Source organism: Hippocampus comes, unplaced genomic scaffold, assembly GCF_001891065.2.
Source record: "Hippocampus comes isolate QL1 unplaced genomic scaffold, H_comes_QL1_v1.1 scaffold365, whole genome shotgun sequence".
Classification (NCBI taxonomy): domain Eukaryota; kingdom Metazoa; phylum Chordata; class Actinopteri; order Syngnathiformes; family Syngnathidae; genus Hippocampus; species Hippocampus comes.
Genome location: NW_017805384.1, coordinates 31,829 through 34,763, shown reverse-complemented (window position 1 = coordinate 34,763; position 2,935 = coordinate 31,829).

Here is a 2,935-nt window from a genome sequence, read left to right as displayed (position 1 = left end):
CAAATTCACATCAAATATAGATGGGGACTGCCTGCTTGTACTACAACTTTTGTTTGGAGAAAACACAATTTCCTGTATTTCTGAGACATGTTTGTAGTTATTACTGTTCAATAACGTCATGGTAGTACATAATTAGGCCTGCAAAACAACATCACATAAAGATGGGACTAACTGCTTGCAGTACAACTCTTACAGTATGAAAATGTCCTTTTCTGTATTTGAGAATAGTTTTTGTTGTTATTACTGTTATTACTGCTCAACAACTTCATGGTGATGGATTATTAGGCCTTCAAAACCACATCACGTATAGATGGAAACTACCAGCTTATACCTCATCCCTGATTTCATGAAAATGTCCTGTTCTGTATTTTCCAGACTTTTTAATGTTGTTATTATTACTCAATAACATCATAGCAGTACATTATTAGGCCTCCAAATGATGGAAAGATGGAAAGTCCCTGCTTATAATACAACTCTTATTTGATAAAAATGTCCTTTCTGGTATTTTTGAGGATTATTTTGTTCTGATTACTGTCATTAATGCTCAGTAACTTCATGGTAATACATAATTAGGCCTCCAAAACCACATAACATATAGATGGGGACTCCCTGCTTGTGCTGATTTTCATCCCAACCGCTTCACACTTGGACGCGAACTGCTCCAGTGAGAATTGGAGATCCCGCTTTGAATAAGCCAAAAGCACATTATCAGAGATGCTATATTGAGGCCACCAAACTGGACCCCCTCAACGCCTCGACTACAAATTCTTTCCTATACTCCTGAAACACCCACCACGGAGGGACACGGTTAAATGCATTCTCCAAGTCCACAAAGCACATTTCGACTGGTTGGGACCAGCTCCCATGTACCCTCTAGGACCCTGCTGAGGGTGTAGAGCTGGTCCACGGTTCCATGGCTGGGACCAAAACCACACTGCTCCTCCTGAATCTGAGGCTCAACTTCCCGACGGACCATCCTCTCCAGCACCCCTGAATAGACCTTACCAGGGAGGCTGAGGTGTGTAAACCCTCTGTAGTATGAACATGCTTTCTGGTCCCCTTTTTAAAAAGAGGGACCACCACCCTCCTCTGTCAAACCAGAGGCACTCTCCCCGATGACCACCCCATGTTGCAGAGGTGTGTCAACCAGGACAGCACCTCCACATCCATACCCTTGAGCAACTACGGACGAATCTCATCCACCCCAGGGCCTTGCCACCGAGGACTTTTTTAACCACATCGGTGACTTCAACCACAGAGATAGGAGAGCCCAACTCAGAGTCCTCAGACCCTGCTTCCTCAGAGGAAGACGTGTTGGTGGAGTTGAGGTCTTTGAAGTACTCTCTCCATGGAATCACAACCTCTTGGCGTGAGGTCAGCAGCCCCCCCATCCCCAATTTACACAATTTTGATGGCGCACTGATTCCCCCTCTCGAGATGCCGGTTGGTGGACCAGAATTTTCTCAAAGTCGTCCGGAAGTCATTCTCCATAAACTCCTCCCATATTCAAGTTTTGGCCTCAGCAAAGACCAAAGCTCAGTTCTACTTGGCCAGTTGGTCGACCTTAGCTGCCTTTGGAGTCCCATGGTCCAAAAAGAACCAATAGGACTCCTTCAGCTTGACGACATCAGTCACTGCTCGTGTCAACCAATGGATTTGAGGGCTTCTGTCCTGACAGGCACTGACCACCTTATGGCCACAGCTCTGGTTGGCCTTTTCAACAATGGAGGCGTGGAGCATGGTCCCCCGACTCCCATGGGGGACCACTCAATGTCCCCCGACTCCCATGGGATGTAGGTGATGTTCTGGAGGTGTTAGGATGCATTGTTTGTCCACGGTGTCGCCCCCCCCCCCCTTTTTGTTGTTCTTTCAGTGTGGACTGGGCGTCTCGCTAATTGGTGCACCTGCCTCCTTACTCACCTGCGAGTCTTCTGCTCATCAGCCACTTACAGCATAAAAGCCAGCCTGAACAGCCACCCGTTGCCAGTTCGTCAGCGATTCCTTCCTGCCGCACTCGCTCCTGCCAGCCGTTACGCCCCTGCGCCCTGCTCTCCTTGAATTGGTCTTTTTTTTTTTTGTTCTACTAGTCCATTCCTGCCACCTTGACCTATCCCACTCCGAGTCCTAGTTAATAAATCCTTCTGAGTTAATTGTGTCTGCATGTGGTTCCTGTGCTCTTTTTCCCACGAAGCCTAACAGGAGGAGGTGGGAGTTGAAACTCTTTCTGATAGGGGATTCTGCGAGATGTTCCCAGCAGACCCTCACGTCACATTTGTGTCTGTGGTGTGGTGTTACATTCGATATGGTGTTCAATTTGCTCTTTCCTTCGAAGAACTTTTGTCTGAAAAAAAAGAAACTTTACTTGATACACCTACTCTTGTTCTTATGTTGTTGTTGTTCTTAAACTAAGGAGTTGGTTGTGGATTTCTGCAGGAAACAGTCCTCACCAGCACCGATGAACATCCAGGTTATGGACATAGAGAGGCTGGCGTCCTACAAGTACCTAGGTGTTCTTCTAAACAACAAACTAACTGGACTGGTCTACAAACACGGACACCCTGATTAGGAAAGGACAGAGCCGACTCTTCCTACTCAGGAAACTGAGGTCTTTTGGGGTTCAGGGGTCACTCCTTAAGACTTTCTATAACTCGGTGGCGGCCTCGGCCATCCATTATGGCATTGTCTGCTGGTCAGGCAGCATCTCGGCCCGGGACAGAAAGAGGCTGGAGCGACTGGTCAGGAAGCCCAGTTCTGTCCTGGGCTGCTCCCTAGACACTCTGGAGGAGGTGGGCAACAGGAGGATGATAACTAAGCTAAAAGCTTAGTTAGCATCCTTTCCCCATTGTGGGACAAATAAAGGATATCTTATCTTATCAAACATATTTAGTGTTTTCTTTACATAAAGAAATAAAGAAAGCGTGATTTTTTTTTGTTT